The following is a 26,594-nucleotide window of genomic DNA, read 5'->3' on the forward strand; positions in this document are numbered from 1 at the left end:
ACATTAAGTCCTCACTGGGACAGAGCCTGATTCTCAGCTTAGTGTTCTAGCACTACCACAGTAGTTAACTGAGAGCTTTCTTTGCCAAAGTTATCATTTTTGCATTCGTATATCGGGTAGCAGGTACGATAATACTTTATGCGCATAGAAGTCAAGGAAATTTCCATTACGAAAATATGCTGGACCAACCGGGAATCGAACCGAGGCACCTTCAGCATGGCTTTACTTTGTAGCCGCGGACTCTAACCACTCGGCTAAGGAAGGCCTACGGTCACATATGGTCCTTGGTCTTGTGGACGATATCGGCCTCATTTAAATCGATCGCAGGTCAGTGGAGGAGGTTTTCGAGGCTCTGAAGAATCTGAATATCTCCAAGAATTCGTTGAGGAATATCTGCAAAACATCCTTCAGCAATATTTTTAGAGATCACCCCTGATACTCCTTCAAGAATTATTTTATGAATTTCTCCAGGATTTTCTCCAGAAATTGTTTGGTAAATCTTGGCAATTTTTTTTTTCAGGGATTTCCTATGAGATACATCAAAGGATTCCTCTAGGAACTCCTCTAAAATTTCTTCGGGGATTTCGCGGATTTCACCTAGCACTCCTTCTCTTAGGAATTCCACTAGGGATTTGTTCAGAATTTTCTCCAAAGATTTTAACAGGAATTCTTCCAAAGATTCTATCAGGAATACCTCTTTGAATGCCTCCAGAAATATTTACAAGGATTTCTCTTAAAATACTTCCAGAGCTCCCTCCAGGAATTCCTTAAATTACATTCCTTCAGCATTTTCTCCAGAAATACCACCAAGAATACCTCCAAGAGTTTCTCTAAGGATTCCTCTAAAAATACGTCCAAGGTTTCCTCCACAAACTACACAAGAAATTACTTTAAAATTCTACTAAGAATAGCTCCGGGGATTCTTTAGGATTAACTTCATGGTTTCTTCCAGGAATACCTTCAGGTAGAGGAATATCTTTCAGGATTCGTCCATAAATTACTGCTTAGATTCCGCTAGCAATAGCTTCTAAGATTCCTCCTGAAATTTGACCATGGGTTCCTCCTGATAAACTTCAGGATATTTTTATCAATTTCTCCGTGGATTTGTATAGGAGCTGTCTAGTAACATCCTGTAACTCCTCCGGAGATTCCTGCAGAAACTCCTCCAGAAATACTTTCATTTTTTCCTCCAGGAATATCTCCAATGATTTGTTAGGAAAACTAGCAATCAATAACATATCCATTGATTTTTTTCAAGAGTACCACTAGGGTTTTCTCTAGGAATACCTCCAAGGATTCCGTCAGTTATAAACCCATGAATCCCTACTGGAAAACGTTCAAAGATTTCTTCAGAAATATCCTACCTCCATGAATATCTCAAAAGATTGCTCCAAGTAAACTATGAAGATTTTTTTCAGGGAGTCTTGCTGGAATTCTGTTTAAACTTTTTTTCGGTGACTCCTGCAGGCATTCCTCTAAAGAGTTCCTCCAAGAATTCCTTTAGGGTTTCATCCAACGATTTCCTTAGGAATCTCTCCAAGGATTCCATCCGGAGCTTCTCCATTGGTTTCTTCAGGAATTCTTCCAGAGTTTCTCCCTGTTTTTAAGAATAACTTCTTGGATTTTCTCTTGGAACTTCAAAGAATCCTTCTTAGAATAATTTCAGGATATTTTTCATGATCTTTTCAAGAATTCTTATGGAGATTTCTACAGTGACCCCTTCAGGAATCAATCCATTCTTAAAAACAGGGAGAAACTCAGGAAGAATTCCTGGAGAAACCAATGAAGAAGCTCCGGACGGAATCATCGGAGAGATTCCTAAGGAAATTGTTGGATGAAACCCTAAAGGAATTCTTGGAGGAACTTCTTAGAGCAGTGTTTCTCAAACTTTATTAACTTTCGCCCCCTTTAGGCTAATATTTTTTGGAATCGCCACTTTAATTTATGAAACACATATGTATGCCAAAAAATGTCTTCGATTTGCATATCCCTTAATATTGTCGGTTATCGGACAATGATTAAAAACGATTAACTGAACAGTATTTTATACAGTCGACTATCCACATCTCGATATCTCACCCTATGTCGATGAATTCTTCGGTCCTTTTATTCTGCATATAATTATCATCTCCATGTGTCGATGCTCTGCTCATAACTGCATATTTGTCAAAATCGACATTTTTGAAAATTTCGAGTTTGTACCGGGGAGAGTTATCAAATGACAAATACTTTCAATATACTTACCGAAATCTATGAGATTGTTCTAGAAAAAAAATGCATAGTTGTTTTGTCACATTGGCAATTGCAACCGCACAACAGTCACATTGAGATTATACATGAGCCTCATAATGTAGTAGCAACAAAATTTCTATCAGAATTATTTTTTGACTGCTCTTCCTATATGCAACATGAGTTGTACAAAATTTCAGCCTCAAATAAGCAATTATGGATTCAAAGTGATTTTTTGAAATTTTAGTTTCCTTCAATACTGCAATGAAATGCAAACTAGGTATATCATTTACTAAAAGCCTACTTTTGTCGAATGTTACAAATATGCAGATATGGATAGTTTAGTCTTGTAGTTTTTTCATTCCTGATTTTCTTTCCGTACGTCACTATGCCCATTATCAAAGGATACTAGTTCAAATTTTCGTGATTCAAAATAATATAGGTGCATAAGATGACGTCTGCTTGTTTATTATTTTGCTTATTTTCCTTCGTATTTCCACGCAATCAAAGCATGCTTCGTAAACTGTTTAAGGTTAACGTCAACGAATTATCGAAACGACGTTAATCGTTGATTAACGTTAACAACTCTGTTTTGTACGCACATTTATCGATCTACAGCAAATTGTTAACGATTTTCTTCGAATATTTCGATAGGTAATCTCAGAATAACATATTATGAAAACAATATGTGAAAAATAGAATCCATTTTTTTTTCTGTTCGGAACATAAACCACTGCGACCAAGATTTGATCTATTGTAGTATATCCCGCGTCCTTTGTTTATTGCATGTCGTGTTACCTTATCACTATTGAGAAGTGATAAAGTATTCGGTTTTCTTACAGTTGTAATTCCTAACTTGATCACAGGAAAGGATTCTAATTGAAAGGTTCCGCTATTTATACCCTCTGAAGAATGTGGTGGGTACACTCTCCACAGGTGCGCCCCTTTATCAGTCAAAATCGGATCCCTTGATAAAGCCAAGAAATTGCACCGATATTGTCCATGCATCAGAATCCTAGTCCTTACTTCTTCAAATTAGAGAACTAAATAAATAAAAGATTAGAAAACAAATTGTTGTATTCGACTCATTTTTTTTTCCTTGTCTTAAGATCATTCTCGGCAACCGGGTAAACCGAGACTTGTCACTTTCAACAAGGTTTACAATTGTAATAAGGACTAAAAAATGTTCCTTTGATTACTATAATATCCTGTTCTCTTCGTTTGAAGCAGTCAGGACTAGGGTTCACTGGTAGATCTTTACCCCATAACGCACCACGAAAAGGTGATCTACCCGCGTTATGGGTCTAGAATCCATTTCATTACAGTAGTGTTGCCAATTTTGATGATTGTTAATGTACTTTGAATGGTCTTCTAAGAATGAAGCAATTGTGTTTTTATTGTGCTTTCAATGTGACATTGGGACTTAATAAGTAACTCTGTGAAGGCGTAAGTTATTTTTCATATTAATACTATATTAGCACTTCCGTCAGGGCGTACTTTTATCCAAAAAAATCTAATCATATCAGTTCCTTTCAAATTTAAAATATTTTTCTCTAAAAAATATAGGGGAAAAATGATTTTATGATATCTGTTATTGCTCCAAAAATAATTCGATTTTTACCATCAGGCTTCTGATTGATGATGTTTTCTAAGAACAAGCCTTTTATGAAAATAAAAAATATAAATTGTCGCATATTTCAGCCAATTTGAGCAATCATTGGTTTTGATAACCTCCAAAAATCGACCGTTCTAATCGTTGTTCTATATTTGTGTGAAATTTAATTATTTTGGAGATTTTTTATTATCACAACATTGTAAAATACTAGTCGAACGATGTACAGAAACCCGATTGAAATTTCATTAATAAATTTAAAAGTTACAGCATGCACAAAGTGTCCATTTTATAAAATGAACAGTCCTTAATTTCAAAGTTCCATATAAAAAAGTTCCTGGTATTCAATATTGAACATTGGGATAATTACTTAAAATTCTCAGATAAATGTTTTGAACTTTCAAAACATGTTATCTGTGTTCTCAATGATATCAGTGATTTATCTTTTCGATTCAGAGAAAATCTCAAATACCGATCATTCACATGATATGGAAAAATGAATGCATATTACAAACATTTTGTTTTTGACAATCATTCAGTGTTTTCTATCATAATTTTAAACGGAACATGCTTAGAGTTCTAAGCAGTCTAAGATAAAGGAAATCATGAAAATGGTTTAGTTTAGAAATGATTCTCCTTCAGATGCATTAGTAATAGTTTCTTGTTGTATAGTTGTACTTGAGTGTGTTCTTCAAAGGTTATAAGTAACATTTTTGCAACTGCTCCCATGTCAGCTTTTTCTAGATTTTTGCTCCCCAATTTCTGTTTTACAAATTTTCGCCCCCTTGGACCTGAAAATCGCCCCTAGGGGGGCGAATTCGCACACTTTAGGAATCACTGCTTTAGAGGATTCATCGGGTTATAACTGACGGAATCCTAGAGAAAACCCTAGTGGCACTCTTGAAAAAAATCAATGGATATATTATTGATTGCTAGAGAAAACCCTGACGGTATTCCTAACAATTCATCAGAGATATTCCAGTTAGCAGTTATTTATGGACGAATCCTGAAAGATATTTCTCTACCTGAAGGTATTCCTGGAAGAAACCATGAAGTTAATCCTAAAGAATCCCTGGAGCTATTCTTAGTAGAATTTTAAAGTTATTTCTTGTGTAGATCGTGGAGGACGTATTTTTAGAGGAATCCTCAGAGAAACTCTTGGAGGTATTCTTGGTGGTATTTCTGGAGAAAATGCTGAAGGAATGTAATTTAAGGAATTCCTGGAGGGAGCTCTGGAAGTATTTTAAGAGAAATCCTTGTAAATATTTCTGGAGGCATTCAAAGAGGTATTCCTGATAGAATCTTTGGAAGAATTCCTGTTAAAATCTTTGGAGAAAATTCTGAACAAATCCCTAGTGGAATTCCTAAGAGAAGGAGTGCTAGGTGAAATCCGCGAAATCCCCGAAGAAATTTTAGAGGAGTTCCTAGAGGAATCCTTTGATGTATCTCATAGGAAATCCCTGAAAAAAAAAATTGCCAAGATTTACCAAACAATTTCTGGAGAAAATCCTGGAGAAATTCATAAAATAATTCTTGAAGGAGTATCAGGGGTGATCTCTAAAAATATTGCTGAAGGATGTTTTGCAGATATTCCTCAACGAATTCTTGGAGATATTCAGATTCTTCAGAGCCTCGAAAACCTCCTCCACTGACCTGCGATCGATTTAAATGAGGCCGATATCGTCCACAAGACCAAGGACCATATGTGACCGTAGGCCTTCCTTAGCCGAGTGGTTAGAGTCCGCGGCTACAAAGTAAAGCCATGCTGAAGGTGCCTCGGTTCGATTCCCGGTTGGTCCAGCATATTTTCGTAATGGAAATTTCCTTGACTTCTATGCGCATAAAGTATTATCGTACCTGCTACCCGATATACGAATGCAAAAATGATAACTTTGGCAAAGAAAGCTCTCAGTTAACTACTGTGGTAGTGCTAGAACACTAAGCTGAGAATCAGGCTCTGTCCCAGTGAGGACTTAATGTCAAGACGAAGAAGAAGATGTGACCGTGTCATGATAGTGTCATTTCTTTGCTCGCTGGTCTCCTAATATCACCCTGGAGTGCAATGTTGAACAATGAATTCCAAAGTGCGTCTCCTTACTTCCATCTAAATTCACACACGACATTGACACCTCGTCTCCAATCCAAACAGATGGTGAGTCTGCTAGTTATACTCCAAGAATTTATCTAAGTTCATTTTCAAGATGTATCTGGTAATATCTGATTCGTTGTCGGATCGGCCCTCCGAAAAACCAGCCTGGTATTGGCCGACAAAGGATTCCTCAAGTGGTCTCAGTCTGAAGGTATCCCTGGGAAACTCCTAAGAACATTAACTGAAAGAATTCCTGAAGGAATTTGTGGAGAAATTATTGGAACAACTTGGAAATTGCAGGATAGATCTTGAATATTTTCTAAATTAATATTTTCATCTGAATGCAGTAATCATGCTTTTGTTTTGTGTGAAAAGCATTTAATTGAGATCATGACAAAAATTAAGAATATTGTGTATTAAATCTTCGAGCTGTTTAGTGGAAAACCTATAAATAAAAGAAAACCCGAATCTAGTACTATACCATTTAATTCCACTAGAGTTTTTTTTTTCATTTATATTGCAGTGCTTTTATGGCTGTCCTTAAGCTACATGCTCATTTCCAAAGAATTTAAGAGCTGGGAGGGGTCTCGTGGACTTTGTCCCATATAAAATATTTAAAACGCATATGCCTCTGCCCATATACACATACAAAACAGCAACTTTGGCTGAGAAAATCCCTCAGTTAACAACTATGTAAGTGCTCATAAGTACACTATGCTGAGGAGCAGGGCTCTGTCTCAGTTGGGACATAACGCCAGAAAGAAAATTAAGATCATATTGTCTACAAAACAGAAACAAGTGATCAGTGGGAGGGGGTGTGTTTGAGGGTCAACCCTCCCTCCCTCTCCACCTTAGTGGATTTTGGAGTAAGTTTTTGGTGTGAAACTACTTGAAATACGAAAAACGCTCTTAAAAGCATGTTTGGCCTATTCAGTTTTGAAAATGTGAATTGAATTTTATTATTAAAATTAAACATTTGGATTTGAAATTCAAATTAGTTAGAGGCTTTAGTGATCACCAAAGTTCTTGATAGTGAGACATACTATTAATGAAATATTGTTCATCCCAAAAAATGTTTTGCTACGTGTCGTTTTTACACTTTCGCCTTCTTGACATTTCGGAGGTTCTGTTACTATAATGATGAAGGATATTTCCCTTCACGAAATTTTACTGGCTTGCCATAGTGACAACCATTAGCATCCGTAAATTGCTGTGGGAGCTTTAAATAACATGAAACTAGTTTTGTTTGAAAAATGACATATTCTCATATTTCCGGGTTTTGGTGGGTTTCCAGCAGGTATTTTTTTTAAATTTAATTCGTGTAAAATCATACACATTTATGCTTTGAATATGTTCCATGAGTCAAATTTTAAATGATTTTGCCATCGCTAGAGTTACAGTTAACTTGATGATTAAAACTTGACTAAAGTTTGGAAAGAGCTTCAATTTCTAATTGTGACTGTGACTGTTTTAAGTTCATTTTAATACATTTAATTGTTAAATTATATTCAATTTGATTTCTAATTTTCCATCTATTAGAGCAAACTGCAAATATTTCAAATGTTATCGTTCAAAATTAACACTTCTCTTGGTTTTTAATTAAAATTTAAAAAAATAAGACTCAGTAACTCAACAGAGAGAGAGAGAGAGAGAGAGAGAGAGAAAAAAAAAGAAATTTTGAACTACAAATATTTGGGTACTGATCTGATTACTATTTGATTTAGAGCATAACAAAAGGTTTATTTATATTTTATTATTCTTGTACAAGAACCGCATCAACCTGCCGGATAAAATTGTGTCGTTTTCGTTCAATCTATCATAAATTGTTTCAATAATGAAGTAAAAATGTTGGAATTTGATGAATTATTTTATTTTTTTTTTTTCAAAATATTTGATTTCATATTACAAACATTGCAAGGCTTCAGGCTTTTTTTTTAAAGAATAGTACTGATCTACAAATTGTGACTTTTAATTGTTGTGACTGCACATAGAACCTATTAAACTGCCAAAGTCTCAATTTCAAAAGAAATTCTTAATTTTATGCAGTTATTCTATTATTTTGCTGGATAAAAGAAAAACAAAATGATGTGGTTGAACCGTCTTAAGCCATCCCAATTTTTGTAAAAATATCAACTTTTTTGCGTCGTTCGTCTCCCCTGAGCTATTTTCTGGATACGACACTGAAAATTCTATGAAATATTACATGTAGGTCTATTATTTGATTTTATAAAAATAGTTAACTGAGAGATTATTGATCTATTGAACATAATTTGTAAGCAACCTTATACAGAAAACCAATCTGTAGTAGGATAGACGGTCACTAATTTGGTGAGATATTTCATCCTGCTGCTCCAACAGTTCACGCTGAGCATTAGTGCGATACCTAAATTACTTTATTGAACCTAAGAATTCACCTCGCTCGTGCTGTGTATCACGGGCGAGGTTTACTTGGTAGTGTTGTACTTTTACAACGGCGTGAATGGCACGTCATAAATTCTACTCTCACTTGTCCACCTCTATGTAATTAATAGACGACCTAAAACCCTTCAAAATGCATCAAAAGTTCCACGTCATAGGCGAGAAATGCATAAATTGAGTCCTCGCTACACGCGCAAGCGCACCCCCCATCTGCTCTGCACCGTAGCTCAGCTACTAGTGCGAGGAATTTAAAGGGATCAGTCTTTATGAACACACTTTCGCTACTGCGGTGGTCGTGCGGCGACCGCACTAAATCTATTTATGCGTCTGTTTGCAAACCAAACGCCGCGAAGAGAAGAAAAGAAATGGCGCATGTTGCGAAGCGATTTCATTTCCCCTTCGCTTCGGCACGACCGACATCTGTCGTTTCCGAGCACTTCATCCACACGCGGAGGCATCAACACACGAACGGACGAACGAATAGAGTTATCAGCCGATATTTATTTTGATTTTTTTGCTCTTTGAAGCACAACTTTCAACATGATATTGTGACGAATCTACAAGAGATACACTTTTGCTCTCAAAGACACTTTGGTAGCTAACAAGTTAATGCATATTTTGTAGAAGAATTTTTTTAACATTAATTACGATAATTTTAATAAAATTCATAAAAATACGTCGAAAAATGCTGATTTTTCCGTCACTTTTTGCAAACTTTTCGTAATTTGAGCCTTTGAATCATTTTCTACAAAAAATACGTCCAAGAAACTAAGATAGATTAGATCATAAGCTTTCGATTCATGCGCTGAGATTAAATGTATGACGCATAGTTAATTAGATATGTGATTCCAAAGATGAACAAGTTGAAAATCTTAAAATCGTGAATAACTCACTTAGCAGTGATTTGCGACCCTATGTTCCATGGGCACTTTTTCATATCTCATGGAGACCTATCTACCCTCCAATTATTAAAAACATGGAACCAAACACCCTGTATACTAATTTTATATGCCACAGTATGGAAATCAACATTTTATTTGGATTTGTACTCCGGGATCCCATACTAAGATTTTTGGTCTCCTGTATCTGAACATGAAATGGCTGAGCGATGACGGAGGTTCAAAAATTATCCACATGTGCTCGCAAAACTTGATACATACTACTATATCCATATACTTTCACATAAATACATTCGAAATATATTGAAATTTTTTCAAGAATCATTAGTGGAATATGAGTTGTACATTACTGTTCTTTTCCACTTTCTATACTCTAGAGTAAGGTGGGACAAATACTTCGAATACAAGCTTAACAAGACATCCATCTTTCAAAATGTTGACAAATTGCACCCAGACAACCCCATCAATTCCAATATGTCACTATGGATTATACCATAATCACAGTTCTCTGGTCTGCCACTGCTGTCAGTAGAACACTACAAATGCGAAACCCCGAGTGAAGACTTTTCCATTTGTGAATATTATATTGCAACATTCACCTCACTTCATTCTTGAACTCAGTCAGTCACTCGGCCACTGATTCTGCTGTAGTCGGGGAAAAAGTTTCCGATTTGCATAAACTTTGCACAAAACTTAGTGTATGGATGTACATTTTTTTTCTCTATTTCGCCATCTTGCTTGGTCGCGCCCGCTGCAATGGGGCGTCAGCGAGCACTTAAGAAGTTGCCTCCGGATTGTGGCGGCAAGCGGTAAGTGAAAAGTTTTCCCTCGTTGTGGGTGCCGCTGCTCACCCACTGATACAAATTGTGGCACAACGTGTAAAATTATGACAAGTTGCGTCGATCTCGAAAGTTTGTCCATTCACGGTTCCGTGGAAGTGATGAGCTCCACGCGCACTTACCCTTCGGCAGGGGGTTTCAGAGTTTTTTGATCGCGGAGCAGTTTTTCATTTTTTTTTGTTTTATTAGTATCATATCAAACATTTCATTCATTTCGTGTATCTTGGTGTTTTGTGTTAGATTCAGATTTTTACAGGTGAGTTGATTTCACCTACCTATAAGAAAAAAAATGCTTTCAATTAACCTAACCAAAATATATGATGCAATACTCGTGAAAATATAAAATTGCAACGATTATTTATGATTAAAAAATTATTTATAATTTTATGCAACATTTGTTCCAATGTTTCAACATTGGACAATCTATGTAACTCATTAGTACTATACCAGGGAGTGCGCTTAAGACTCATTTTAAAAATCTTATGTTGAATCCTCTGTAGAGCTTTCTTCCTGATATTACAAAAGCTAGTTCATATTGGTACAGCATACAACATGGCCAGCCTGAAAATATGTTTGAAGGTCAAAAACTTGTACTCAAGACAAAGTTTCGATTATGTACAGTTGACATTTCGATATTTCTCCCTACGTCGATGATTTTTTCGGTCCCTTTATTCTGCATACATCTTCACTCTCCATATCTCGATATCCTCCTTATCTCGATGTGATTTTCATTCCAGATTTTCTATCCGTATGTCGATATTCTCATTATCAAAGGTTACTATACTAGATTTTAGACACTCAAAAGAATTTCTAAAAACGAAATGACTTCCTTTTGTTTTTAATTTTCCTGGCAACGGAGTGATTTTCAATCTAGTATTCATTAAAAAATTGTTCTATGTCTCGATCTCTCCCTATCTCGATGGTCCCTGCGATATCGAGATGTGGAGAATCGACTGTATTAGTAAGTGGATGGAGACATTTTACACATTTGTTACATTTGGCTCGAATACCCTCAATGTGATTTTTGGAAGTTAAATTGTTATCTAGTATGAGTGTCGTGGAACATCAAGTGCTCCGGGGAGCACAATCTGAAAACCACTGCCCTATACACTTTGGGCAAATCGAGCCCCCATCAACTGGTGACCCAGAGTGCCAAACCACACCACAGAGAGCGCCATATAAGAAAGTCATTACAAGCCATTAACCGCGACTCACCTTGCCTACTGAAACGAAGCAAACAGAACGAAAAAAAACACTGTGGTAAACTTTCAAACACCTTAACAACAGTTCAATCGCAGTATGTCGTGAGTTATGACCTGGCGATTAGGCTCCCACTCCCCTTCCAGCACACTGCTTCCATTCCACCGAAAACATCCATCGACACGGCCTACTATAGTACTGGACAAAACATTTGCAACTTTTCGATTTTTCATTCAAAATGATGAATTTGGTAGGCTTGATCTCAGCGATTTCAATGGAATTTTTACAGCACGCCAAATTATCTTGGATTTCTGCATATATGTTTGAGTATTTTTTCCAATCACTATTTTTAACTGGCTTTAACTCGATATTTTGTATCTCAATAACCAGTTAGAGAACCTTAGTAAAAATTGGTTCTCATGGCTGCCTCGATGGTCCCTTGGATCCCATTTGCACTGGTTTTGTGTTCTACAACTCGATACATCCTTACCTGAATGGTCTCTTCAATATCGAGCCATGGAGAGTTGGCTGTAATAACAATTTGACTAAAGTGGAATTTTTGAAGAAAAATAATAAACAATTTATCTTAAGATATGAAACTCCTGCAAAACAATTGCTTCAGCAAACTTGTTCATTTCGTCGAAATCTACACCTTAGCTTGTGTAAAAATAAACCATATTTAGTGAAACTGTTATAGTTCTCAAACTTATTAGAATTAGAAAATTTACTCAAAAATATATATTCAAATTCAAGTTATGTCTAAATAACTGTAAAAATTTCATTAAAATCGGCCTTTTCATTACCCGGATCTAACCCACTAAAGTTGACCATTTTGTATGGAAAATCGAAAAAGTTTCAAAAACGTTGTCCAATACTGTATAATATACATGTATCACATATACGTACCTACGCATGGTAGTGGACGTACGTGGTGATGGCAATCAAAGCAACCCGTTGTGGACGGGATAGCATTGTGGGGAACTGAGGGTAAGATGTGTCGCTCTCCAGTTGGAAAGTATTTTTCCATTGAAAAGGACACTGTGGAAAAACCGTATCCTCTAATGTAACATCACCGTTTGGTCGATATTCAGACAGATTGAAGCAAGTGCTTTTTAATGATTTCAGGAAAACGTATCTCAACCAAATGCTAACAGAATATTAAGCTTATGTGCTGATGAAAGATGAGGAAGTCTTTGACTTACAGTCCTTGACTCCGACAATTTAAAATGCATAAACATAGGAATAATGGTATAAATTACGATATGAAACCCATAAAATTGAACGTTTTGAACTGTGCAGCGAATGGTAAATGAAGTTTTTAACGTAAAACAAAGAGGTTATTAAGTATCGTCACCATCAAAAATATTACTTATTTCATCAACATTTTTACAACACCATACATTTTGAAGTTTTTTCTTCCTTTTAGCTGAACTTCCTTTATGTCAAACTTTCATATGCCAAACATCAATATCTCTTCCAGACAGGCTTCTGGCACTACAATACAACCCCATGGGAAAAAAAACGAGCCACCATCTTCGGTTCCCACTGGGAAGTGGTTCCCCAAGACAGTTCAATGTTAGTAAACAAACAGACGTTTCGAGACAAACAATCTAGAATGGCGAAAAACAATTGTGTGGGGAAAGTGTGGTTAATACTCTTTTATGCTGATTTAAACAGACACACAGTTGCAAACGCTTGAAATATTTGATTCTGAACGAAAACGTTTTGTTACAGTGAGTCTCAAAAACAGTTTTATGAAATGGAAAATTATTATTGATACGATTTTTCCCAAGTGAGTTATTACTCTTGAGTTTGATGCTCACTACAAAAACATGGCTACTTAGCAGTGGGCTGCTTCCAGATATGAAAAGGAATGTCAGCCGAAATCTGGAATAAAACTGTTCCAAAGTTTCCCTTCGAATATTGGGTAAACAATTTGTGGGAATAATGTCTACCAATTTTAAGGAGAAATTTACTTCAAAGCTCTAAAAGAATCTTATTCCGAGAATTCTGAGATCTCTTTTAGCAGACCCAGGAAAAATCTTTTCCAACGTTCAAAAGGATTTTTTTTTTCAATGTCATAAAAAATACTTCTACTGAATTTTGCAACGAATATCTTTCAAAATACGGAAAGAATATGCTTAGGAACTTGGGAGGAATCTGCTCCGGATTTTGGAAGATATTTCCTCCGAATATTGCGGAGAACTTTATCAACATTTATGAGCATTTTATTCCAAAATTAGCGAGAAAACCTTTCCTAAATCCGTGCGAAATTGAGACGAATTTCCTCCGACTCATGAGTAATATCCACTTCGTAGGTACAGAGGTAATTCGCTGGTTGGAACATGACTGCCTTCTAACCAGCAAACTCGACCCGTTAGTTAAGACAACTGACATTTGGTGAAAATGCTTTAGATCAACGCATCTAGAAAGCAAATCGTCACAAAACGCTCATATATATACGAACTTGTTCTACACTCAGAAATAAAAATAGTCACATAATTACTAAAGGTTGCATTAATGACTATTTTCCATCTGCCTCTCTTTCATTCTGCTGTGAAATTTTGCACTATCTGTCATTTCAAATGGGTTGCAGCTTAGCGATACTTCAACCCAGGCAAATTGACAAACAGGATTAAAATTCCAGAGGCAGATAGAAAATAGTCATAAATTAATAAAATCTGGTAATTATGTGTCTACCCGTGTTTCTGAGTATTCTGCAAGGAAAAGTGACAGTTTTCTCTTAATCGGTCAGCTGTCAGAAAACTTTGACAGTTAGCGCACAAATTTCAGTGCTTTACTTGAGATGCCGAATCAACATTTAGCTCGAGAAGAATTTTCTATGCTAAATTCTTCTTCCAAGCTTGTAAGGAGTTTCCGCTTGGATCCAGTTGGATAGTAAATTTTCTTTAGTTCGAAAAAGAAAAGCATCTTTACTGAATTTCAGACCGAATTTCAGAAAAAATGGACTCTAAAGATTGAGAGGAACTTGCTCCGGATTTAGGACAATATTGTTTAGATATTGGAGAGAATGTTTATTCGAAAACCATTTTTGAAGAATCTACAGAAATTTTAATCGAGACGATGAGAATTATCTGCTTCGTAACGTCTGTGGTGCAAAGCAAATAGAGCTGTACATAACAACCCAAGACGAAATAAAGACATGGTAGTCGCACTCTTAAAGATAATGAAAATTACTGTGGACGTAAATCTGATTATGACTGAATGACACATGATGTAAGCAATGGAACCACACCAAAACGTGTCCTTGAAGTCAATACATCTTCAAGATTGTAATTTTACATGTTAAAGGACACGAAAACGATGGAACTGTGATCGACATTTCCCGAACGTTTGCAAAATTCGACACAAATTTACGTCATTCGGCTCGCTTCTTTAATGTGCATCCCAAAAGAGGTAAATCACGTGATTTTTTGGGAGTGTGCGGGCGCAGAATGGGTACCACTTCTAGTATTGTAAATTTTGCACCCTATCGGACGCGATGATTTGTAATCGTCGCCGGTGAAACCGTCGCCAAAATCGTCGCCAGGCAAGCAACCGCTGTGTATTTGACGTTTCACCAGTCTTACCAACACAATAGCAAATCACCTCCTTTGATTTTTTTTCTGGCATTTGACGTTTCACCAGTCTTGCCAACACAAAGGCAAATCACCTCCTTCGATTGGTTTTGCTGATGACGATTTTTTTCAGTCTGTTCGAAAGTTGGCGGCGCGTTTTGTTGCGAATTAAACAGACAATACTACCCATGTTTGAAAGATAGCAGTACACATTTCACAGCTTTCTAGATTTCCCCTTCCAGATGGCCCCTTCCAGAGTCATCCAAAAAATACCGTGGTACAAAAAAGTGTCAATAAACTGGAAAATTGATTCCCAAAATTCTTTTTTTTTTTCTGAATAATCCAAATAATGCTGTTTCAGCATAAAGCAGCATATTCACTGTCTAGTGATGATAATTTCCTCATGAGAATTCACTAAATAAATCCGTACATTAATCAACCCAAATAATGCTCGAAAAAAAAAATAATTGAAAAGATAGAATATTGAAGGGTGACTTCAGAATTTTTGCAAATCTCTTGGAAATTAGTCATATAATATTGTGGGACCTGATCATACTTTCAAAGTGAATTCCTCCTGGTGGACATAAATTTATTCTGTCTACTTTTTATTAACAAATTGATTCCGGAATATGTTCTTGAATTTACCTAGAAATGACGCTCACTTTTTACTATAACTTCTTTCGTGAATTCCTTCAAATAGTTCTTTCAAAAATTTTATTACAAATTTCGAGAAGTTCATCTAGAGTCCTTAATAAAGATTTCTAAAATACATCACAAATTGCGTCGAAAATTCTTCTATGTTTTCTTTTTCTAGAAATTTTGCTTCAAATCCTCGGAATTCTAGAGAACCAAAAGTAAAGGAATGATAGATGACAAGGATAACTTCTAAAGAAGTTTCTGATGGAGCTTCATGATAGATTTGGTTTATTTGTAAATTCATTAAAGAAGTTCTAACTATCCTGTAATTTACCTCTAGAGAAAAGATTATAAATAATAACTTATCATTCATTGTACCATTGCCCATCTATTATTCTACCAGCTTCAACATTTTGTTGTTTCCCTGGATTTAAAAATAGGAAAATTATAGGAGTTTCGTAAAAATGGCAGAATTCTTATACGTGTGTTTCCTGATTTCTAAAAGTCCATCAGAAATTCCTCAACAAATTTTCAAAGTAGTGCAAAAGTTTCCCCTGAGATTTTAATTCATTAAAATCATACATTACGAATTTAACCAAAATACATATTCCGTAATGTTCTTAAAACATACAGGCAATGCTTTCGCATTAAACTTCTACAGTACTGTAAAATAATCGATAATAGACCATTCAAAAAAGTTTGTTTGGATTTTTAAAGGTAGGAAAAATTGGTTCTACATCAATATGTTTACCATAGTATAATGAAGTTTCGGAGTTCATACAATATGTTATCTAAGATATTAGTTACAAATACTTTCAGTGAAAATTCCATCCGTTTTAACAACTAAACAGAACAAGATTTTTTCTAGTAAATCCTACAAGAAATACTTAAGCTTTTTTTGTGAGGTACATTGCCAACAAGTTTTAGAAATTAAATTTTTCAATAAGAATTTAGTAAATTTTTCCGAATTACCGTTTTGGCTCATATTTCGAACACTTAAGGCCAACAGTGACTTCAAATGCTGATAGACATAAATTAGCTGATATTTGTGAAAATTTTGATTTCTACGCATAGTCTAACTGAGAGTTGATCGGTTTACTGTTAAAATTGTTCATTTAAACTTTTGATTCAAATGCCGAAAACTGTGTTTGTTCTGTCTTATATTCCGAACACCTTGATTCAAATTTCGAGCAGCTCAAATAAATCGTATTCAAATAAACAATTTAGCAAATAATTTCATTTGAACTAGTTCTACGTTAAAATTGAATTGCAATTGACTGCCGTTTCCTGGTGATGTAATGACATATTTCAGTGAAACATTTCAACCATTTCGCCATACAAATACCGAGTGTTCGAAATTTGAGACAAAACGGTAAATTTAAAGCTACAATTATTCAAAAAATTACCAACAAACTTCTTTCAAATCTTTTCTGTATGTGTTTCTCTAGAAATCCGATATGGAGTGATTCATAGAGGAATTTGTAAAGCAATCTCTAAAAATATTAAGCTATTCCTGGAGTAGTTTTTGATCCAAATAATGTTGAGTGGATAATTTTATAACGTTATTTATGGAAGAATCATTAGATAACCATTCGGAAAAAATGACAGTTATTTCTAGAACTGAAAGAATATTTGATGGAATTAAGTAAATCTGATGAACAATTTCTTTAAAAAACTTCCCAAAACAATCGTTAGAGGGTTTAAAGAAAATTTTGGCAAATTACTTAGATTTCTGGTAATTTTTTTTTGAAACGATCTTAGAGAAACAATAACATAATTCTCTAAGAAATTCCTGAACAAATTACTCGGAAAATATAAGAGTATTTTCACGGAAGAGATTTTGAATCAATAGTTAAACTTTTTTTGCTAGGAACTTTAAAGGAATATTAAAATTCCTTAAACATTCTTTGTTAGGCATTTCTGAAAAAAAAATTCGAGGGTTTTTAGGGATGCGGGATTTTGCTTCTTGATTTAAAAAAAAATAAGAAATAATTATCTATGAAAAACGCAGATAGAACTGTGGAGAACTTCTCTGAGAAATCATGAATATAATTTTTTCCAATTGGATTCTATTTGGTTGCTCATGAAATTCTTGTGAAATATTACGAAGAATTCTTAGAGTAACAACTGGAAGAATCATTCAATTTCAAGAACAATACTGTAGAGAAACTCTAGGAAGAACTTGAGGAGCAAAGTTGGAAAAACTGTTGGCGAACTCTCTGAAGAATTCGTTTAATGAATCCTTGCTTGGTGATCTTGAAGACATTTTTGGTGACACTCCTAGATTTGTTTGTAATATTTTTTGGAGAAATCCTTAGTAGTTCCTGAAAATTCAAATTATTAATGCACAAGCGGAGTATACCCAACAAACATTTATGCCGAATAAGAGTAGTACAAATCGCTCTACAGTAAATTTCAACTGAATAAACTGTTAAACAGCTACTGATGTTACCTGGGTACTTTAAATTGACAACTGGAATGAATATTTAGTATGTACGAAGAGGTCCTTCCAGGAGTAATGATTAAAAGAATTTTTGATGCATTAGCTGACTTTTTCAAAATTCTAGTGAGGTCAGAAAATCTGGGAATGATTTTCCGTGAGAATCCCAGGACGAACTCAGTAAAATTGGTAAAGGAGTTCTTGGAGAAGGCACTGAAAAGTACGAAAATAATTCAAATTATCGCAGGAATTTTCAAAGGAATCTGATCAAAGCAGATAATGGAATACCGGAAAAGTTCGTGAAAGAATCACGAAGAACATTTCTTGTGAGTTTTTTTTTGCCTGAATACTTGAAGGATTTTTTATTGGATTACTGAAAGAATGAATCTTTTCCGTAGCGAAAATTGAAATTTACAAATATCACTGATGTGCCGCGAAATAAGTAGAGTAACAATTAAAAAAACCGAGACCGACATGCTTTTGAAAACAAGAATTTTCCAGGCCCCCCCTAGGCCCCCTCCAGAAAAAAATCCTAGCTACGCCAATGCAGCTCACTCCTACTGGATCAGATGTCAAAATGACTTAGGTAACACTGCGTAACATATGTTGATGCAAGTTCACTAGCTTGTATGGTGATTTATTGCTTAATTTGCCACATAATTGAAGCTTTATGTGGCAAAGAATACTTATTGACAAAGTGCATAAAACTTTTGATGTTCAAAGGTATTTTTTAAGATTGAGGAAAGTATTATCGCAGATAACAGATGTCCACGCTAGAACAAAAATCTTCTGAAAACCTGCGAATATGTTCAAAGTGACAAACGTTGCAATCACTAGCGCCGCCGCACAGCGTAATGCGTCAACCTGTGATGAATATCAGTATCTTGAAATATTTCGTATCTACCACTGACATCGTTATGCGCACTGAGACTAACTAAGATATACGCTGAGGCAGCTCTATGGGCTCACGTCAGAACCAAGACTCCCGGATATTTTGCTCAGTAGCATGAGAACCCTGAATTGTGTCGTAGGGCCGGCATGCTACTGGGTAATTAGAAGGGGCTACCGGGTTCTAAGTTTGTGGAAACTATGCTCTTTCTTTGGCTATTGAGAAGTATGTACTTGGAGGGAAAAGATCTATTATATTGGAAAACTACTATGGAGTGTCTATCATGTGTTTATTAGGCTAATGTGGTTTCAAGGCAGTTCAGGATCAATGGATTCGTACCGATGCGATGGCGAGCGCTCGCTGATGACTGCTAATTACAATGGCAATTGATGGCGTTGGTTGCTAAGGATCGGGTCTGGTTATATTTGGACAAGTGGAATGACGTTTCCACTTATGTAACCAATACTTGGCTATCGGCGTCTTCCTTCTTTGTCGAGATCGACGGACCACGAACGAGATCGTATTGACAACGTCGAGAAGGGTCCTCCTTTACTTTTAGGGCTCAACAGCCCGAGGATCTCTCAAACGATCGGTAACAATGAGGCCTGAGAGTACAGTCCTTTACGATTAGGCGTAGACCGGATACCTGATCTAGGCCGAATCGTGTGGACAGTGAGGATGTCATATTAATCGCTCAGTACCAAAAGGCACTAACAAAAGGTTCTGTTGAAGGCACACAGGAATTAAAGAACTGGTAATGTGGAGACCGAATAATGTGGCATTCCTGAAAAAAGTTCACCGAACTCCACAACTTTTTCCACATAAAACTCCCTCACTTGTGTCTCACACTAACGTCGATCAAAAAGTTCAAGCCTTAAGATTTTCTTCATTCCATTTTTGTCCTTGTATTACTTATCCTTACTCATATTTCCAACTTTGGTAGCATTAACATCATCCATTACTTTGCATGTTGCCTACATTTCCTACCACAGTTGACTCAACGTCATCCCAACGTCCATTTGATCTACAGTTTATTTAAATTACAATTCACATTTATCACAAACGACTTCGAATTTTACGAAACCAAACCAAAAAAAAATGCTACAAAATGCACAAAATTAAAATAAATCTACAAACTATGTAATTGAACAGTTACCAGCAACCCAGAATTTACCAGAGACATATCATTTGATCCTTGAAAAAATCAAAAATGTTGTTTTTGTTTTGCAGAATAACTTTCAGCAAATTTTACCATTGCTCTACTTAAGATTTGAATACTAGCCTTCGATTGAGAAAACACTTCTAAAGTTTGCGAGGAATGTCACTTATTTATTTTCCAGCAGTTCTCAACTGCTTCCTATCCATCAAGATGCCAATTTTACCCCTCGTTCCTCTGGAAACAAAATGCACGCCTCCTTCGATTTGATGATATATTGCGTGCATTCGTGAACCAAACGGAACGAACTGTGATGAATTCCCCACCATCAAAGGAAGCCGTCAATCGGCGGCCCCCACTTCGTCCCATTCAAAGTGGATGGAAGAGTAACAGGTAGAGTCGTTTTGAGTCTTTCTGAACGATCATAATCAGGAATTATGATTTTTTCGAATGTTACTCAGGGCACAGAAAACAGAAATCCAAGCTCAGTTTGGAAACTGTGATATCTTTAAGTTTCCCATGTTGATGTCAGTGCTTAGGGTATACAAATCCCAACTTAAAACGGTGACAAACTTCAGACCTGACCTGAAACATTTCCAACCACCTTGATCCTCACTGATTGCTCAGTATTGGTCAACAGAGAGCGGAAAGGCTAGAATTTATGTCGTCATAAATAACGTTACTGACGCCCCGCCACCCAAACCCCTCGAACAGCGGAAAGATTTATGATCCGTTTACATTGGATCCGTCTTTTTGCGCCTACTTCCCCCGTACCGGCCCCGCTAAATGGTACACGGCCCGAAGGGCCATCATCTCACGGCTGTTTTTTTTGTTGCTAATTTCCGAATTCTCTGTTTTCTTTCTCTGACCCATTTCAGGAATCCAGGAACTGACGCCGAGCAAAGGACCAGAACAACCACCGCACTCCGATTCGGGAACTAAAATGTCCCTGTGTGATCTGTGAACAGGTAGGTAACCGGGGCTAGTTGACGAATATTCCTCCATTTCTTGGGAAAAACGAGAGCAAAAGGGTTATTCGAAGGAGCATAAGCGGCACCGGTAGCCACTGGTGTCATTTGTCATTGCGGTTTTTGATGGATGGGAACAGGAGAAACCCATCCCGAAGGGATTTATCCAGGATCGAAATGGCGTTAGGGAGGGAAATGGCATTGAACGCACCACAATTTTGACTACAGTCCATTTTACGAAACGACAACACTGCTGATATTGCTGTTACTTTCACACATTACGACACCGCCTCCTGTCAAATTTTTATTCATAAAATAAGCGGTCAGCTGCTCAAAAACGTCTCTTAAAATGGACTATTGTCATTTCTTTCGCGAAACATTGCCGATCATGAACCGCTACAGAGCGATGTTTTTCTTCGCTTGCTTTGAAATCAATTGAGGACGAATTCTTATGAAACTCGCACAAGACACAAGAAAAGTTTTTTGAGAGCTTCACAAGCTCACAAAAAACTGTTTGTTTCTTGTGCGAGCAGTGCCGAATTCGTTCTCAATTGAGTTCATAGCACGATCAAAGCAACCGATACAAAGATAGTGAAAGAAGTTTTTAAATGCGCGTTCTATACAACTCTTCCCAGTAAACTCTTTCTCTTGGGTTTACCTAGAATTTTCTTCACATTTGTGTGCAGTTGCCTGTTTCTTCGGTGCTGGAGGTTTTGTAGAACGAAAAATAGCTTTTTTTTTCAAGCGATACAGTTTCACCTGTAATGGCTTGAAGGGAAGAGTTTTAGGAAAATCTAAATTTCCCAAATCGGTTTGGGCCTCACAGCGGAATGCTTGCGAAATTTTATCGATTTTTTTTTTTGCCTCAGTCAGATAGGCGGTAATCCTCCGAAGAATATATGTCACTGAATGCGGAAGGATAACAATTTCGCTACCTTTTGTAGACCTCACATCTATCAAACACATCCCGACCAGGTGGAAGGAACAATCCCAGACAACCAGAAGTCGCATAAAAGTTCACGTAATAACTCGTTTATTTATACAAATTACATCACACCTGCAAAACACGGTGGATAAAATCGTCAGATTGATAAGTTTCCTCGCATTAAACGCTTTTTTCTGAGTTCATTTGTACATTTGGTTTCGTCCCGTACATTCGTACAAAGTAAGTCGAATCAATCCGTAAGTTAAGTCGCATAAGATCACAGGTTAGTTCAGTAGAACATTCATACACTTGCATTGTATGCTATTATTCATCGTATAATATAATATATATGCACATATATCGCCTCCACTTTTGTACGTAGAAAGCCTTTTCGGGACATCTTATACGTGAAATTTTGCACATACAAAGCCTCCAGGTGATTTCGTTACATCCCAAGTAACACAATAGGTCATAAATATGTTCAAAATACACCTTTCGTACATAACCGCTGTTTTTGTTCGAATGTCCAATACCAGATTTCATGCACATTTATAACCGAAAAAGCGCAAATCTGAAGGCTTTTAAAACATCTTCCTCGTCTCAATAGATGTTTTACAATACATATTTCATACTTTTGAAAGCATTCTGACTAGTTATATCAAAGTTACGTAATACATAATAGACTCCAGTATGTTATAACCAAGTTATCGCGATGTAATCTAGAATGAGGGAATACAAGCACACATTGTGTTTTGCTTGAAATATGTTGACAGCTCAATTTATCGAAAACAAAACAAAAATAAACAGTGATTTCAATTGCAAGTACCTTGATCAAATAAAATCATGAAACATATTATTTCTTCTAACTAGTTTCAAATAAGCAAATATAAGATGACTTTTGTGTACATAGTGTATGATATTTCTTGTGCCGGCTTAGATTTGCAGTGAAACCGAGTGTTGTATTCATTGATTATTAACGCGCCGTTCATTAGATGCGCAATTGCAATTCGTGTTCCGTGAAATCAATCAAATAGTGTTAAATTTTTGTCTCAAGGGAGGCGAGAAGCATGGTGACTTCTACCAGAAGTGTACAGTGCAGGTGAAAAGTGTTTGTAATGGTTATTTATAATATACCTATGACAATTCGATGTGTTTTCTTATACCAAACTGAAAGATGAGGTCGAACTAATAATTTCCGTGCTGGAAATCGTCATTGTATTGGCGTTAATTTGTGAATAGCTTGCTTTTAAAATTGTACATTTATTATTATTTTGAACGGCAATGTATAAAGTCATTGCTATGGTAGAGATAGAAAAAAAATGTTGTGTTCTGAATAATGTTTTGATTACGTATAAAATACGTGTTCACAGCAGCAAATTCACAAGCTCGAAGCATGCTGTTTCATTCATCTTTGATGTCAAATATCGTCGTTGAAACTGTACATTCACCGTTGATAGCACCTGGCGGGTTTTATTGGATGAACTATTTTTGTGAGTATTTACATTTTTCGCTTTCGTGAATTATCATTTTACTCGAATGTTCGCAACAGATTTTCATTGGCTTCGAAATACAATTAACTGCATCCAAATTTGAAGAGCTACTGTTGACATTCAGCCAATGCTAAATATGTTCTACAACTGACAGAAAAAATCATCATTATAACATATTCATCAAAACAGATCAATACGGGATGTGCTAAATATGTTTTATTTTTGTTGAATCCAATTATCATGCTTTCGGGAGCATCTTTGTAACTAAAATTACTTCGATGAATTTTTGGTTGTGTGGAAAGATTTAGCCAAGTGATATTTACATTAATTGGCCGGGAATATATCATGAATGGCATTTCTAGTTTGCCAGATTATTATGTTTTGCGTAAACATCGCCTGGACGGGATTAAAACCAAAGATGTATTGGATTCCATCTTTAAGACCTGAATAGAACTTCATCTTCAGATATCTGCTCAATATGATGTTTTCTGTGTTACTTGGGATATACGTACATTTTGGTTGTATGGGATGTTATAACAGAAAGTGTTTAAAAGATGTTACAAAATAACGAAATTGTTGCAAATTATGGTAATAATCATAACACTTATTTACAACAAATGTAAAGATAAAAGGTGAAAAATATAACAAATATTGTTTTATATCTGTTACAAAAATATATAACAAGTTAAGAATAAAGGAAAGTTGATAATAAAATTATATCTACTTGTGTTATTTTCAACTCCTGCTGATAGAACCGTGTTGAAATCTTTTCATGTGATTCTGATCGGGATACTAAAGGGATAAACCATACCGATTCTATGAAGCGAGACCTCATAGAAGTCATCAGTCACCGTATAGGAAGTAAATAGCAATCATCATCGTCGTCGTCGTCATCCTTCGACCCAACCAAATAAACCGGGAAAGACGTACGCCACCGAGAAATGGGTTTTCTAAACCTGACCAGGTTCCTGATGCGGGTAGGCTTCGATTCTCAGGGGAAATTAACGACTAACGGTGGCAATTTCGAGAGTTGAAGGCATTTTCCTTCATGCTTGGCGAGAACCAGAGAGCGCGATATCGATGCGCGTTCTATAGTTGACAGTTGACGGAAAAATGGCGCCCAACGAGAGACTAATTCGTTAACTGGAACCCATGTTAACTGGATATGTCTGACCTTGTGAAGATAATTGGTTGTCTAACTACGAACAACAACAATTGTGGTGAACTAATGGCCAAGATGGTGATACAAGGGTGGGAATCTCAAGATGAAAATAAATCGGGTATGATGCTTAAACTTTCAGTCCTAAATATGTTATAGAAAATGTTTTAATGGGTTGCCAACCTTTCAGATCTCACAAGATTTTTATATTTTCCAAATCCAAATCTATTTTTAAGAAATCTGGAAGATCCAGAAATTTTTTTGTGATGCATTTGTAAGGTTCTTCTCTTACGATTTCTACTTTTACATTTAGATTTCACTGGAAGCTTTATACTACAATGGGTTTCACATGTTGAATGGTTGGAGCTTCTTCAGCAGCAGTTGATGACTGCCTCGGCAGCGGAGAAAGCATCTCTCAAAACCTGAACAATATTTTCCCAGAAACTAGATCATTTTTCCTTTCTGAAGTAAAAGGCTTCTTACTTCAAATCTGATGCTTTACCAAAATGCTGAGAAAGCTTCTCCAAAACGTTAAGAAAGCGTCTCCCAGAGATTAAGGAAGCTTCCCTTAGCAACTAAGGAAGCTGGCGAAGCCTCTACCAGAAGCTGATGATGCTTCTACAAGAAGCTGGTGATGCTTCTACAAGAAGCTGACGAAGCTTCTACAAGAAGCTGATGAAGCTTTTACTAGAAGTTGACGAAGCTTCCAGCAGAAGCTGACGAAGCTTCTAGCAGAAGCTGTCGAAGCTTCTAGCAGAAGCTGTCGAAGCTTCTACCAGAAGCTGACGAAGCTTCTACCAGAAGCTGACGAAGCTTCTACCAGAAGCTGACGAAGCTTCTACCAGAAGCTGACGAAGCTTCTACCAGAAGCTGACGAAGCTTCTACCAGAAGCTGACGAAGCTTCTACCAGAAGCTGACGAAGCTTCTACCAGAAGCTGATTAAGCTTCTTCCGAAGCCGACGAAGCTTTACCCAGATTCTTTCAGAAGCTGGCGAAACCTCCCCCAGAAGCTGTCGAAGCTTCCACCAGAAGCTGACGAAGCTTTCACCAGACGCTGGCGATGCTCCTACTAGAAGCTGACGAAGCTTCTACCAGAAGCTGACAAAGTTCTACAGGAGGCTGACAAAGCTTCTACCAGAGGCTGGCGAAGCTTCTACCAGAAACTGACGAAGCTTCTACCAAAATATGATGAAGCTTCTACCAGAAGATGATGAAGCTTCTCCCAGAAGCTGACGAAGGTTCTCCCAGAAGCTGGTGAAGCTTCTACCAGAAGCTAATGAAGCTTCTACCAGAAGCTAATAAATCTACCGAAGCTTTCACCAGACGCTGGCGATCCTCCTACCAGAAGCTGACGAAGCTTCTACCAGAAGCTGACAAAGTTCTACAGGAGGTTGACAAAGCTTCTACCAGAAACTGACGAAGCTTCTACCAGAAGCTGCTGAAGCTTTTACCAGAAGTTGACGAAGCCTCTCTCAGAAACTGGTGAAGCCTCTACCAGAAGCTGATAAAGCTTCTACCAGAAGCTAAAAAAGCTTCTACCAGAAGCTGACGAAATTCTACCAGAGGCTGACGAAGCCTCTCTCAGAAACTGGCGAAGCCTCTACCAGAAGCTGATGAAGCTTCTACTAGAAGCTGATGAAGCTTCTACCAGAAGTTGATGAAGCTTCTTCCACAAGCTGATGAAGCTTCTACCAGAAGCTGATGTAGCTTCTACCAGAAGCTGACGAAGCCTCTTTCAGAAACTGGTGAAGCCTCTACCAGAAGCTGATGAAGCTTCTACTAGAAGCTGATGAAGCTTCTACCAGAAGCCGATGAAGCTTCTACCAGAAGCTGATGAAGCTTCTTCCAGAAGTTCATGGAGCTTTTACCAGAAGCTGAAAAAGCTTCTACCGGAAGCTGACAAAGCTCCTCCCAGAAGCTGACGAAACTTCTTTTAGAAGCTGGCAAAACCTCCCAGAAGCTGACGAAGCTTCTCCTAGAAGCTGACGAAGCATCTCCTAGAAGCTGACGAAGCTTCTCCCAGAAGCTGACGAAGCATCTCCCAGAAGCTGACGAAGCTTCTCCCA

At 36.7% G+C, this 26,594-nt stretch overlaps 2 protein-coding genes across 10 annotated transcripts in view; one reads left to right on the forward strand and one right to left on the reverse strand.

The window, feature by feature from the left end:
- Nucleotides 1–26,594, reverse strand: part of LOC5571231 (G protein-activated inward rectifier potassium channel 3) — a 377,954-nt gene that overhangs the window by 111,713 nt on the left and 239,647 nt on the right. The window lies entirely within an intron of this gene.
- LOC5571230 (serine/threonine-protein phosphatase 2B catalytic subunit 3) overlaps nt 1–26,594 on the forward strand; it is a 211,669-nt gene that overhangs the window by 35,755 nt on the left and 149,320 nt on the right. For both annotated transcript variants that reach the window (XM_021851315.1, XM_021851316.1), the window contains exon 3: nt 20,864–20,953. The gene's annotated coding sequence lies outside the window, so the exon portion shown is untranslated. The remainder of the gene's footprint in view (nt 1–20,863; nt 20,954–26,594) is intronic.

This window comes from Aedes aegypti, chromosome 3 (assembly GCF_002204515.2).
Source record: "Aedes aegypti strain LVP_AGWG chromosome 3, AaegL5.0 Primary Assembly, whole genome shotgun sequence".
Taxonomy (NCBI): domain Eukaryota; kingdom Metazoa; phylum Arthropoda; class Insecta; order Diptera; family Culicidae; genus Aedes; species Aedes aegypti.